At 41.1% G+C, this 15,352-nt stretch overlaps 1 long non-coding RNA gene across 1 annotated transcript; it reads right to left on the bottom strand.

The window, feature by feature from the left end:
- Window positions 1-492: 492 nt before the first annotated feature.
- Window positions 493-3,413, bottom strand: LOC141630904 (uncharacterized). Its single transcript, XR_012537563.1, has 3 exons — window positions 3,369-3,413; window positions 3,178-3,246; window positions 493-705 (listed from the first exon to the last, which is right to left on the bottom strand). It is a non-coding gene; the product is annotated as an uncharacterized LOC141630904 (long non-coding RNA).
- Window positions 3,414-15,352: the final 11,939 nt, after the last annotated feature.

The raw sequence follows: 15,352 nt of genomic DNA, 5'->3' as shown, positions 1-15,352 counted from the left end.
TCCCACGGGGGCGCTTGGGAAAGAACAAACGTTTGCATTTGTGGAGTCGCCACCAATTTATTGTGGAAAATTGGAAACCGTTCGAATACTTCGTGGTATGTCAAGACACAAAGTAGTGTCATGAACACCAAGAACTCGTTACCCTTAGCATTCTATGTCTAGAATGACTCTCGTGGATGCCAATGAACACGGATGTTCACAGAGTTCTGGAGTAAGGGGTGAGGGTACGTATTAGGAAGCTCTTTTTATCGAACACCTAATCCCGCCCGCCTCGATAGCGGCCTCTACTAATGATTAGAAAAATTGTCTATACTCGATATATTGTCGATTATATGCATGCAATGCAACATCCAACATTTTAATCCTAACATGTGAGAATTAGACTAAGTCGGTAAACACGTAATTTAACATGCATTTGGGTCAAAGTTGTAACAACCCAGCTTCTCTAATGACTTAATTAACGAAAGCGGAAAGAAAGATAAGTCATAAAAATCAGTAAAATTTAAAACCGTCAACTCATAATGAGTTGATTCATAAAACTGGATGTTTAGAACATAAAACAAGGTCTGATATCCGAATTACAAAATAAAGCAAGGTCCGACTTTAAAAAAAAGTTTGCTACATAAACTCATGAAAGATCAACATAAGATGTTTTATTCTCTCGACAGTCCCCTCCTAAGTCCATGTCTTCAAGATCCATGTTACCTGAAACATTATTAAAATAAAACTGCCCCACTTAGTGGGAGTAACCTAACCGTCCTCTATCAACGGCCTCTTATCATGGAGAATATTAGTAATGCAATTAGGCGGTCAAACATACAACTCCAGTCACATTACAACATCGACGTGCACACATGTGATATGTACATGAAGTAACACATTGGTTCATATTGGCATGTGACATAATAAATATGTAAATATAAAGACATTGTTCAACAACATGTTATATAAATCAGCATATGGTAAATCCAAGTAGATGTTATGCGAATAAAACTTGTAGTCATTCCTTTTTAAAATATTTATTTTCTTCATAAAAAGCACGGGACGTGACTACTAATGTCACACGCATACTCACGGCTTGCATCTCACCTTGAGTACGAGTGGGAGCATCAATCCCGTCGATCATACCGATACTAGGAGGTTTACATCTCACCCCTAGTGATCAATAGGACCGGACGACTAAATTGACTTGGTTTAGCAACCAGAATCGTGGGGAAGAAGAGACGGCTAATGAATGGACTCAGAGGTCCCATTTAAGTGACATGTCCCATACACTTCGAGGCACCAAGACAATCATAACTGTCAAGGTCTGCACACGATCGCAACCGTGAAATAATATTTGCCAAGATATCTGAAAGGTAGTAAAGCTGATCAAGCTCTTGTCAATATATGCGCATATACCCACTCCACACTTCTTGGAACACGCAGCTCCTCAGTGGCAGCTGGTCGACTACTATCCTAACGACAATCCCTCCACACGCAGCTTCGGGATATGCTGTCCGTACTTGTATAACATAAGCTCTCTAAGCATTCTTCCGACACGACGATCCCTAAAACTTACCAAGGTAGCGCCCAACATATAGCACGAAAGACTCACATGTGTCTCATAGAGACGATGATACATCGATATGCGGACCATCCTAACATATCGACAATACAACGGCACTTGGCTCAGAGGTCCCATTCAAGGGGCATACCCAAGATAACCGGAAATAGCATACCGATTCAGAGGTCCCATTTAAGTGGCATGTTCGGCAGCTAGGATAACATGGCGGTAAAATGATACCGGACTTACAGACTCCCGCAGGCCCTAGTCCAAGCTGTGGAAAACGCTTTTACCCCATGAGAATTTCATGGGTATTAATCTTAACCGGGTAGTGTATTTGAGATTTGGAACATCTTATTCAAGTAATATATTAGAAAGTATTCATTATTTCTAATTCGTTATTCAAGGATTGGAATTGCTAGATACATTATTTTCAAGTATAAATTTACTTTGACTTAGTAACTCCTGACTAATTAATTAGTCAATGGTTAACCAAGGTCGTCATAGTCAACTCACAGCTTAACCAATATTTTAATTAGTCAAGGCATGACTAGAGACAAGTCCTTAAGTTTTATTTAATATCCAAATAAGGTCCTTATAATTATTATATTGATGTACTTAAAATTTGAAGGTGAAGACAAGTATTTTAAAATAAAATCATCAAAGGCATTTGAGTCCAAAATTTAATACTTTCATCAAGATTGCTAAGAATTACGTTTACACTTGTTAAGATTTTTAAAGGTTGTTTCTAAAACGGTTTTTAGAATAAAATTTACTTAAACTCTTAAAACAGTTATTAAAATAACTAAGCAAGGTAGTTTTAGTTTAAAAAGAATAATTTAGTATAATTATTTTTAATAAGGTATTTGTATATTCTCCTTACTGTATTACACTTGAATAAAACTTTATTTTTATAAAGTAACTTCACCAAATAAATTTAAGGTATTAAAATCGTATTAGACCATAGAGCGGTCTTTTTGTTTATTTTCGAAAAGGGTCCTAAACTAAGTATTTTATTACAATATTTTTCCAGGTTATTCCTCATAATATAATTAAACTCCTGTAAGTTTTTTATGATTTTTAAAAGGGTACATAATTTACTGAATTTCGTACATTATTCAGGCTTGTAAGAATTTTATAAAATAGAATAAAAATCGTATCTATGCAAGATCTGCGCCTAAAAATCCTATAAATCAGAAGGTAAAATATATAAAAATTTCAAATCTATATCATGCATGAAATGAAATGAGTGCAAATAAGAAGTTTCATCATTTTTCATACAAGTTAGCATATGCATACAAATTTTCATTTTGACTTTGTTTTAGTGGATCCAACATGTGAGTGCATATAAAAAGAATTATTCAAAGGTATATTTCTCATGTGAGGTGATGACACAATTATAAAGCTTATAGACATGATTGGCACATTGTCAATTTTCCTCATAATAATTTATTTAAGTGATTTATTTAAGATGGACAACAACATGCATGTAACAAGAAATATTATGTTGCACAAAAAATACATATATGATCCTAATTAGAAAGACTTATCCTTCCAAGATATGTCTATTTGCCTCCTGACTAGATTACTAGTATTCTACAATTACGAGGCAGAGGGTTAGGTTAGGTTACCTTAAAGGTTGTCCGGGTCTTGAATGTAATCAAAGATGCTTAGATCAACAGGCTCTTCCTCTTCCTCCTCTAATTTGATTCCATGATAACAACAAAATAACAAACAAGTTAGTAATAAATTATATACTTAATTAATCTAGTAATTATAATCAAGGAAGAGTTAGGAAAGAAAAAGGGAATGAAAAGTATACAAGTTTTAACTTAGGCTTTGTGGGATACGGAAGATGTGAGTATGCAACTAAGTGGAGCAAGGTGTGAACTTAGGTGCTTTAAATAGGATGTCAAAATACTCACTCCATGTGTTTAAGTTCACGGATCATTTGCATGCTAGTGGAAACCATCACAAAGGACAATGGTCATGTTTTGTGTAAGAGTGAGGTCTAGTCCATGCACAAGGGTGAAGAACGAAACAAAAGCTCATGAAGGATTAGACTCCTCATAAGAATGGATGTATTGGGGTGGAAGGAAGAGTCACAAGCTGCTGCCATTTCTTAAATATGAGAGGTAAAAACAAAACCTTTGTTTGTTTGCAAGGTCATCATAGAATTGATTATAAACACCATGATTTTATGAAGGCTCTTTGCACAACCGAGAAGTTTTGAGATTTTAAAGTTGTTAATGGCTAATGAAAATATTACCATGGTGTCGGGCTCGAAAAAATAATAAATTTAGGCTTTTGTTTCACCTCAATCGGAGTCCGGATGAGTAAATAGGGGCCAAAATACGAAGATGGATTAAAGTTACGCACGAGTGAAATGTCGTAACTTATATAATGATTGTTTCGAAGGCTAAAAAGGTATTGAAAGAAATTTCAAGTTTCTCTTCTAAGATTATAATATCGTAACTAATTATGTAAATATGCGATTAAAAACATGGGGTGTTACAGTACATCCCTCTTAAAAGAATTTCGTCCTTGAAATTCACGATAACAAAAGAGGTGCAAACTACCTAATCAAAAAGTTCGGGGTATCTTTCGCGCATGGACTCTTCGGTCTCCCAAGTAGCATGGTCGAGGTTTTGACTTAGCCATCGAACTTTGACCAAAGGTACCGACTTCTTCCTGAGTGTCTTGGTCTCTCGGGCCAGAATCTCCACCGGTCTTTCAGAGTAAAGAAGGTTGGGTTCGATAGCGACAACATCAGGTGTAAAGACATGTGATGGATCGCTTCTATACTTCTGTAGCTGGGACTCGTGGAACACGTTATGCACCTTTGATAGGTTTGGCGGTAGCGCTAATCGATAGGCCACTTTGCCAACTCTCTCCAAGATTTCGTATGGTCCGATGTACTTTGGGCCGAGCTTCCTTTTTAGGCCAAATCGTCTTACTCCTTTAATTGGTGATACCTTTAGGAAAACATGATCTCCCACAGCAAACTCGATCGGTCTTCGGTGTTCATTGGCGTAGGCTTTCTGTCGATCTTGCGCTGCTTGGAGTCTTTCTCGGATAATCTTAATCTGCTCAATCTGGTCTTGAATAGTCTGAGGTCCTAGTGTCAGATGATCACTGGCATCATCCCAGCATACTGGACTTCGACACTTTCTTCCGTAGAGTGCTTCGAAAGGTGCACAACCCAAACTCGCATGATGACTGTTGTTGTAGGAGAACTCTATCAAGGGTAGCTGTTTTTCCCAACTGTCATTAAATTCTAGGACACATGCCCTCAGCATATCTTCTAGCATCTGGATTGTCCTCTCCGTTTGTCCGTCTGTTTGAGGATGCAATGCGGTGCCCAAGTTGAGTTTACTCCCCATGCATTTCAGTAGTCTTCCCCAGAAGTGTGAAACAAAACGAGGGTCTCTGTCAGATACGATGTCCTTTGGCACTCCATGTAGTCGAATGATCTCCTTTAGGTAAGATTTTGCCAGTTCCTCCATGCTCCAAGTCTGTCGTATCGAAATGAAGTGTGCCACCTTTGTCAATCTATCGACAACTACCCAAATTGCATCCTTGTTGCCTTGGGTTCGCGGTAGTCCCATCACAAAATCCATGGAGATGGAATCCCACTTCCTCATTGGAATGTCCAAGGGTTGTAGTAGGCCTCCAGGTCTTTGGTGTTCGAACTTCACCTTCTGGCAAATGAGGCACTTGGCAACGTATTATGCTACATCCCTCTTCATCCCATGCCACCAATATTGTAGCTTCAAATCCTTGTACATCTTATCAGATCCGGGATGAATGGAATATCTCGAACTGTGTGCTTCCCATAAGATCTTCTTGCGAATAGCTTCATAATGAGGCACACACCATCTTCCTTTAAATCTCAAGCTCCCATCTGGATAGATTTCGAATCCTTCGAATCTTCCCTGTGGTATACCCTCTCTAATCTTCACTAACTCTAGATCTTCCCATTGTAGAGCTCTAAGTTCATGATACAAATCGGGTTCAGCAGCCATGGCATTCAAGGTTAACTTTCCTTTATTCACAACCTCAACTTCCAACTTCTCTAAGTCTCGTACTAGCCCGTGAGCTGTCTTCCTACTCAGGGCATCGGCGACATTTGCCTTCCCCTCATGGTATTGCAACTCAATGTCGTAGTCCTTGATGAGTTCTAACCACCTCCTCTGTCTCATGTTTAACTCCTTCTGGGTGAAAATATACTTGAGGCTCTTGTGGTCCGTGTAGAAGTTACATCTAACTCCATATAAATAATGCCTCCAAATTTTCAAAGCAAAAACTACAGCTGCTAACTCCAGGTCATGAGTTGGATAATTTTTCTCATGCACCTTCAACTGTCGAGATGCATAAGCAATCACTTTCCCTTTCTGCATTAGCACACATCCTAGACCATTCAAGGATGCGTCGCTGTAGACATCGTATTCTTCTCCGTCGGTTGGTAAAGTTAAGATTGGTGCTGAGGTGAGTCGGGCTTTTAGCTCCTGGAAGGCCTTCTCACACTCTTCGGTCCAAATGTACTTAGACTCCTTCTGCAAAAGTTTGGTCATAGGTCTCGCGATCTTTGAAAAGTCTTGGACAAATCTTCTGGTAGTAGCTTAAACCCAAGAAACTTCGGACTTCAGAGACATTCTTTGGGGATTGCCATTCTTCCACGGCCTTGATCTTGGCGGGGTCTACTTTTACTCCCTGATCTGTTATGATATGTCCCAGAAATGCTACTTCCTTTAGCCAAAACTCACACTTGGACAGTTTTGCATACCACTTTTGTTGTCGCAGCTTGTCGAGAACTACGCGAAGATGAACCTCGTGTTCGAACATAGTTTTAGAGTATATTAAGATGTCATCGATAAAGACAACGACACACTTATCTAGGTACTCTCTAAACGTGCGATTCATCTGATCCATGAACACTGCTGGTCCGTTGGTCAATCCAAAAGGCATTACGTTAAACTCATAGTGACCATATCCGGTTCGAAAGTCGTCTTGAATATCCTCTTCCCTTCATCGAATTTGATGATAACCAGGATCGAGATCGATCTTGGAGAATACTCCCGCTCCTTTCAATTGGTCGAAAAGATCATCGATACGTGGTAAAGGGTATCGGTTCTTAATGGTGACCTTGTTCAAGTCGCGATAGTCGATACAATCCTCATACTCCCATCTTTCTTCTTCACAAATAGCACTGGTGCTCCCCATGGTGATGCACTTGGTCGGATGAAACCCTTTTCGATGAGTTCCCCTAGTTGAATCTTCAACTCTTGCAACTCTTTTGGGGCCATACGATATTGTGACTTTGAAATCGGTGCAGTGCCTGGCACTAAGTCGATTGAGAACTCTACATCGCGCTCTGGTGGTATTCCTGGTAATTCCTCGGGAAATACCTCAGGAAATTCCCGGACTACGGGTATGTCCTCGATCCTGAGCTTTTCCCCTCCTATGGAATTTATGTTGCACAAGAAGGTATGTTCTCCTTTACGCATCTGGCTCGCTAGCTTCATAGCGTTGATGACCTTAACTCGAGTGTTCGGTATGTAACCTCTATAAGTTACTCTTGCTCCGAGCGAGCTCCTTAGTGAAATCTTTTGGTCTCTACACTCAAACTTGGCGTGGTACTTTGCTAGCCAATCCATTCCCAAAATGATGTCGAAACCAGATAAGTCGAGGCTGATGAGGTTAGCCGGAAAGGTCGAACCAAGGATGATAACAGGAACGCCTCGGTACCTTGCTTTGCAGTCTAAGGTCTGACCGTTAGGAATCGCAATGGATGCATGGATGCTTCGGGATTTGGAAGTTTAGCCTTAGCTACGAAGGTTGGTGATACATGTGATAGAGATGCTCCTGTGTCAAACAATATGAAAGCCATACAAGAATTAACCAGAAATTTACCAGTGATTGTATCGGCTTGTTCCTCTTCTCCACCATCGATCATCATGTAAGCCCTTCCCTGAATCAGTGGGGTTCCCGTCTTCTTGGGACAGACGTAAGACTTGTGGCCTTCCTCTTTATAGAAAAAGCAGATGATGGGTTTCGCGTTACACTGTTTGCCAGGGTGTGGAGCCTGTTTGCATAGATAACACTTTGAAGTTGAGCCCTGTGTGTCGTCATTACCGGTATTGTCGCCCTTGGGAAAGATCTTGTTCGATAATTTGGACTGAAATTTCCTGGCAAAAGGTTTTGAATTTTGGTGAAAAGTTTTTTGATGACGAGGTTTCTGATAAAGGGGTTTCTGATAGTGAGGTTTTTGGTAAAGGGGTTTCTGAATGAAACTGTTATGGGACACTGTAGGGGTAAAGGTTTTCTTCTTCTTCTTGTCCGCATTTTGGATGGCAGCAAAAATGGACATGGCTTTCTCATAGGCAGCTTGGAAAGTTGGGAAGTCATGCCCCACCATCAACTGGTTCAAACTGGGCTCCATTTGACGCACATACTGATTAATGCACGTCTCCTCATCTGGTACCAGTCTCTTGGCGAACTTGGAGAGTTCATCAAACTTGCGAGTGTACTCAGTAAGAGTCATAGCTCTGATAATAAGAGATTTGTCGTCTTTTCCCTTTACCAAAACTATTTATGAAAACCCAATTAAATGAAGTATTTAGTCGGGGTCGAACACGAAGACGGCGGGGGTTTCTACTAGGTCCAACTTAGAGTCAAGTTTAATCAACAATGAAAGAAGGGGTTTTGGTTTTAACTACTAGAGCAATTAAACAAGCAATCTAATGAAGATGAATATAATTGATTAAAAGCTAGGGCTTTCGGGTTCATCTAAATGGTTTAAGGGCAAACATGATGATTTAAGGGGTCTATGGTAAGAGTCTATCCTAAGATGCAAAATCAATGTCTTGATTATCCTAAAGGTGACAACTAACTCTCATTAAGTATCACACTTCTCTTAAACATACAACAAGACCACCACAAACTTTCATTCAATGGGGGAATTAAGCAATAATGAAAAAAGGCACAAGCTTTCACTCATACAATTCATCAAACACCTTGTGTGCATGAACAAGAAAGATAAACAATCCACCAAAGACCCAAATAATCATACAATCATGCCCATAAACTCCATATAGACTTCCCCTAAACCCTAGAAGGAAATCTACTCACTCATGTTGGGGATGATTATGCTAATAAGAGGAGAAGAACAAATAACATGTAAAGAGAACATGATGATTGTTATAGCAATTATAAAAGTCAAGAGAAATGTAAACAAATGATTAACAAGTAAATAAGAGAGAAAATATACCAACACAAGTAAAGATGGTTGCTTGATTGAATAATAAGAAGGAAAACCCTTTAAAAATCCCCAATACAATCTTCAAAGACCAAGTGTAAACAATTGACAATTACTTGAACTAACTAATTCTTACTAAATATTAATAATAATTATTGAAAGATTAGAACTTGATTAAGGAAAGATTACAATAAATATGGAATGTTTTTCAGATCTAGGGTTGTGTGTACAAAGGGTTTAAGGAGGGGGTATTTATAGGCTATCATTGGATCAAGGGAGGAAAAGAGAAAAAGCCCATTTGCGTGTTGCGTGTTCCTGTGCCGGCGGGCCGGCTGCCGGCCTCCTGTGCCGGCAGCGCATTCTTCAAAAACTGAGGAAAAATAGATGTTGCGTAATTCCCTGCCGGTGGGCCGGCTGCCGGCCTGCCGGCAGAGAATTCTCCTTCTTGAGATTTTCTTCCATTTCTTCATGCAAGCTGCCCTCTGCCGGCTGCCTATGCCGGCAGCGCGTTCCTCAAATCTTTGGCCAAAAACTTCTTCAAAAATTGCCTAAGTGTTGGACTTGTGTTCCCTGCCGGCTGCCGGCCTGCCGGCAGAGAACATCTTCCTCTTTTTTTCCTCTTTTCTCCTCACAAAGACCATCCCTGTTTGGTGGACCGGCTGCCAACTGCCGCCGAGAGGATTGTCCTCAGCTCCTCATCTCCCCTTTCTTCATGTAAAGGCATTAGAATGCCTTTCTTGCCCCAATTCCTCTATACTCGACTCGGTTCCTTCAAAAGGACACACAAAATAACAAGTACGGGGATCGGGCACAAAATGCAAGGAAAGGCACACGAAACCGACTCGATATGAGCCGGAATGCATAAAAGAAAGAGGGAAATAAGGTGTAAATAAATCGTATATCAACCTCCCCACACTTAAACCTTACTCGTCCTCGAGTAAGTCCAAATTCGATGTACAAGTCCCTACTACAATAGATATGGAGAGTGGGTGCACAAAATAAGCATCACTCAACTAAGCTACTACCTAAGCCGATCGAGTATTAGCGCACTTAACGCCCCTTCAACTCGCAATTTGACACCCATGAGGGGAGAGTGCCCTATTGCAAGCCAAGTTGGGTCTTGCTACAAAATTTTTGACACAACCAACAATGAAGCATGAATCAAAATATAGGATGCATCACAAAAAGGTCAATCCGCTTTCCTCATCTAAGCGGCCGTTTTACTTTGAACAGTTAAAGGCTTTGGTCGGGAGATACCGTCTCATAGTCTTGGCGGGTGTCAATGCCCTAATGGTGGCTCAAGCAACCTTTATGCGATAACCAAATGCCTAAGAAATAAATTCAAAGGCGGGAAAGGGGGAAGCAAAGCTTAACCTTCGAGAATCACATGACACACTCAAGATTCAACCGAATTGACCCATGACTAAGGGGACCAAGATTACCGACTTCCTCACGGTTTTCACTAATCTCTCATTTTGTTTTTAGAACGGGTGATTTTTGTGCAAAAAGTAACCAAAATCACTCATCTACTCGACTCGTGAGACATGCCCGCAATCTAACATGGAATCTTCTCCTACAAGACCATTAATGAGATGCAAAAAAGGAAAATATGCATAAAAGAAACAAGGGTTGTAACGGGGCTAGGTGATGGGTCGAAACGGGATTGGTGCAAGCACCGTTATGGATCATTTGGAGTTTAAAATCAAGTAGTTGTCAAAATTCCGCTTCTTCCACTTTTATTACAACAAATGAGTAACGTCTATACCCTAACAAAAACCGGTTTCCCGAATTAATGCAAACATTGTGCGTCGTGATGTAACATGCAACGCCTAACAAGAAATTGGCTTGTCAAAATCAAGCAAAAAATGTGTAAACCCGACTCACTTAGGAAAAACATCAAGTCCCCTTTTATTCTTGCAACGCCTTTTTCTACTCCATTGATGAAGGAGTGTTGCTTGGCTTTTTCTCATCAAACAAGGTAATTGTGCAAATTTTTTCTTTTTCATTACATTTTTCTCCTTTTCTATTTTCTTTTTCTTTTCTTTTTCAAAACCTCTTTATTCAAAACAAACCAAACTAAACCATCATTCCGACTCAAGTGGATTGTGCACATCCACTAAACCAAGATTCAAATCCCCTTGCTTCATACTACTAACACTCATAGACAACTTTCTTGATCAAGGTCGGTTGTTTTTGGGTTGTAGTTAGTATCGTAGGTATCAAATGAAAGGTCAAGGCTCAAAAGGGGTAAACAAAATCGGTCCTAGTCTAAAGGGTCGAAACATTAGGCTTATTTGGCAATGTGAGGCTCAAAAAACGAAATGCAACTTGTTGTTTAAAAATATGCATATAAATGAACATCTCATGGTCTAAAAGGGAAAGGACGCCATGCTTGTGCGTCGTGATGTAACATGCCACGCAAGGAGCCTACTCACACCTAAAAGGGGACCGGGTATGGATGTACCGATCCTAAGGAGGCTCTATCCTCACCTTTGAGTAGCTATGTCGAAATCTAGGCCTAGTCTACGGTCTTGGTCTCACAAGGTGGTCAAAACTTTCCGGTCTAGCCTCATTTCCCGGGTATTTTCAAGCAAACAACCTAACAAGGAGGTCACAAGGTGCAAGCCACCAAGAGGGGAAAAACACGACCTAGACAATATCATCATAGAGGGTATCATACTCCCTTCCTAGACCAAATTTTGTTCAAAAATTTATGTACAAACTCAATGCAACAAGAAGGGAACACAACATATATATATATATATATATATATATATATATATATATATATATATATATATATATATATATATATATATATATATATATATATAAACATATATATATACATGAGAAACAAATGCATGCGAGAAATGGAAATGAATATAAAGTAAACATGCAACAATTTTGACTAATCCTAGCAGCACATCAACACCAACAATCCACAAGTTCCCCAAGGGAACATCCAAGGCACAAAATCCCATTCTCCTTCATATACTCAAGAGATAAAAAGAAAGAACGGTAAAGGAGTAAGAGATTAGAACGAGTTTACCAAACGTCTTCTAGCTCCTTTTTGCCTCGAATGGTTGATGTCTATGCCAAAGGTTAGTCAACAAACAACATATATATACAATGCAATGATTTTGGAATTTTTGAAATTTTGAAATTTTTAGGCATTTTTTGACTTTTTATCAAATTTAAAGGTATAAACAAATATAAACAAATATTCACAAAGTGGATATTTCCCTCCCCACACTTGAAATTTACATTGTCCTCAATGGAACAAAGTATAGGAAGAGAATGGGTAAATGAAAGGAACATATTTTTGGTGTTTTTGAATTTTTATAAAATAAAAGTGACATATTTTTGGTATTTTTGTTTTTTGGAAATTAAAATGCATGTTTTTTTTTTTTGGGGGGGTTTTTTTTTAGGCCCTCGCCACACTTATTCATTTACATGGGAGGGCAAGTTTGAGAAATAAAAGAACTTGTTTTTGGATTTTTGGATATTTGAAAAGAAATAACATGTTTTTGTTGATTTTGATTTTTCAAATTTTTAGTGATTTTCAAATAAGTATGCAATGCATGATCTAATCTATATGCGATATTGAAATACAATGCAAGCTATACTAAATGAATGCAATAACCAAATGTGACGATATATTACAAATTTGAAATCTAATGCAATCCTATATGAATGCAACTATATGCCTACTAACTGAATGCATACAAAATTTAAATATGAATGAGAAGTTTGGATTGTTGGGAAACATATTTGACATTTGGATTGGGAAGGGAGCAAAGATAGGCCAGAAGCGAGGCCGTTTAGGACTCAAGGTCCCCGTCATCATCATCATCATCATTATTATCATCCCCGTCCACCGTTCCAAATTCGGACTCCCTAAGGAAGTCGTCGGTGTTCATGGGAACGGTGGAGTCGCCGAAACCCCCGCCGGACGCGATGAAGCCGCCCGTGACCGTCCCGGAGGCACTCCCAACCTCGGGGTTGGTGAAAATGGAGGGGGTACTTCCAAAACATTGAGCATCATGCCCCTCCTCTTGAGAAGCGGGAGGGGGAAAAACCGGGGGGGCAAAGTAATCCGGCCGGATATTGATGTCGGCGTAGACAAACCGCGCATCCTTGTGGTAACCACCATCCGGCTCAAGGTAGTAAGAAGGGTGGAGGTGGGAAGGATGCTCGTAGTTCCTCCTCATGTAATCGTCGTAGATCGGGAATTGACCCACGGAGGTGTCATAGTAAATCCGATCCAATCTTTGTTCAATACCTCTCCTCTCAGTGGCGGCGGTTTGCAAACCCAACCGCATGTCACTCATGAATGTGACCAAGTCGGCATGCATAGGAGGCGGGGGAAGAGGAACGTTGCTTGACGAGCCCTCACCGAAATTACCCCCCCAAGGTTGAGGTTGGAAGGTGGGAGGTCGGAAGGAGGGCATGGAGTAGTGGAGAGTGGATGGAGTTTCCCTCCGGTTGTCACGACCATAGGTAGGATTCCTCCCCGGGCTTGATTTTGAATTTTGAGGCGTTGGGAATTGGGACGGAGTTCTTCTTTTGCACTTGCCAATAATCGACCCCATCAAAAGGATTGGTTTTAATCCACTCTAGGTTCTTTGTTAACCAAATTTTGGTGATGTAGGTCTCCCCCCGGACCCACCTCAAGTTGTTCAAGTTCACCGGGCGGTCAAGGCACCTAGCAATTCGGGTTATTATCCTACCCACATGAAGAGGGACTTTTTGCCCCGGCGAATTAGAAAGCTTTTGCAAGTGGAGGGCCAAATGGTGACCCACATTGATTTCATAGGGGGCCGGGGTGGTGAGTAGGTAAGACCCCAAAATCTCCAATTCAGTAACCCGAAAAACCCATGGCTCATGGGTCGCAAAGATAGAACCTCCCACAAATCGATGCCAAATGCGAATGGGGGCATTGCGACACGCAATTTCCGGCCTTTTTACGCCGGTTTGGTCATCCAATCCCGAGATGGCCTTCCACACCCTAGAAAAGTGAGCGGTCTCGGGTGGCTTAAATTTTGGGGGATTGTTGAGGCCGAAAATTCGGCACAATCTACCAAGGGACAAAGAGTGATCACGGTTCATCAACCGGAAGTGTACTTGGTCGACCATACGTGTTTGTCGGTGCTTATCAAGACGGAAACTACTAAGGAATTCCCATGTGAGGCGGGGATAAGTTTCCTCGTGCAAATCATACAAGCCTTTCATACCGACACCCTTAAACAATTCAAAAGTTTCTCCATCTAATCCCATATTTCTCATAGCCAGTCTACAAATGAACTTAGTCGGGGTTAAGGGGCGATTTTTGAACAAGATAAATTTACCTTTTTGCTCTTGTGTGACGAACTCGACATCCGGGAAGTCGGGATCCGGGTTAGTATCACTCGCCGCCGCCTCGACCAAACGCCGTTGTGCTTCTGCCATTTCTGATCTTGTCCTCTTGTTTGCCATGTTTGTTGAAGGATTGAAGGATTAGAAGGGAAGGAGGAGGAAAGGAATGAAGTAGGATGAGGTGAGGAGGGGTTTTGATGGTTATTTGGGAGAGTTTGGTGTTAATGGAGTGAGGTATGAGGGGGAATAGGAGGAAAGATGAAGAAGGAATTAGGATTAGAATGGGGGAAAATAGGGGTGTCGGGAAGAATTTGGGCGTTAATAGAGAGTCCCTGCCGGTTGGCGAACCGGCAGCCGGCCTGCCGGCAGAGGATTTGCCCCAAATTTTTCCAAAAATCAAATTTCGTCAAAACAATTTCAACTCGCTGCCGGTGGAGGGCACCGGCTGCCGGTCCACCGGCAGAGCGTACCCCATGTCCTCTTTCCAGCTCTTTAGCAATTCCCCTACCGGTGGGCCGGCTGCCGGCCTGCCGGCAGGGGATCTCCTTTTCTTCAACTCTCCGTTTTTCTCCAAAATAAGCGATTCTCTACCGGTGGGCCGGTTGCCGGCCTGCCGGTAGGGAATCCTTCTCTCATTGCTTCCTTCATTTTTCTGCTAAGCAAGTGTTCCTTTACCGGTGGGCCGGCTGTCGGCCTGCCGGTAGAGGATTCTCCTCCTTCAACATTTCGTTGATTTTCAATAAGTGTGGATCTCCCTGCCGGTGGGCCGGCTGCCGGCCTGCCGGAAGGGAATTCTCCTCATCTTAATCTCTTCATTTTCTCATCAAAAATTTTCAACTCGCTACCGGTGGAGGGCACCGGCTGCCGATCCACCGGCAGAGAGTTACACAACCTTATTTTCAACTTGTTTTTCCTCTATTACTCGACAATCAATTTCCAATTCCTATACTTGCCCATTTTTCGAGTTTTCAACTTTCAAACCGACGTCTCGTGTCGGGATTTTGGGCGAGGCTAGGGGTCCCACTTTCAAATTCAACTTCGTCAAGAATGTTCAATTCAAACTATCTCAAATTCTATCTACATGCATGCTATTTACAAATGGTGGTTCTTTTGGAACTCCACCAAACCAAGTCACTTTCAAGAGTTTCAATTTGCCCTCTCCTCGGGGAGGGGTTCCCCGAGATAGAGCA

The sequence above is a fragment of the Silene latifolia genome, chromosome 2 (genome assembly GCF_048544455.1).
Source record: "Silene latifolia isolate original U9 population chromosome 2, ASM4854445v1, whole genome shotgun sequence".
Taxonomy (NCBI): domain Eukaryota; kingdom Viridiplantae; phylum Streptophyta; class Magnoliopsida; order Caryophyllales; family Caryophyllaceae; genus Silene; species Silene latifolia.
Note: the sequence above shows the minus strand (reverse complement) of the source record. Positions and strands in the feature narration are given on the sequence as shown.